Genomic DNA, 295 nt, shown 5'->3' with positions numbered 1-295 from the left:
TTATGGTCTTACATGTTTTTAATGCCATTTAAAAAAATTTATTTTATGCGTATGAATGTTTTACCTGCATATAAGTATGTACACCACATGTAAGTCTGGTGCCTGAAGAGGTTAGAATGGAGTATCAGAGTCCCTGGAACTGGAGTTACAGATGGTTTTGAGCTGCCATGTGGGTGTTTTGATTTGCATTTCTCTGATGGCTAAGGATGTTGAGCATTTCCTTAATATTTTTATATTCTTCTGTTGAGAGTTCTCTGTTGAGGTCTGTACTCCATTTTTTTAATTGGAGTATTTG

Source organism: Myodes glareolus, chromosome 4 (genome assembly GCF_982192425.1).
Source record: "Myodes glareolus chromosome 4, mMyoGla1.1, whole genome shotgun sequence".
Classification (NCBI taxonomy): domain Eukaryota; kingdom Metazoa; phylum Chordata; class Mammalia; order Rodentia; family Cricetidae; genus Myodes; species Myodes glareolus.
This window is presented reverse-complemented; position numbering follows the sequence as displayed.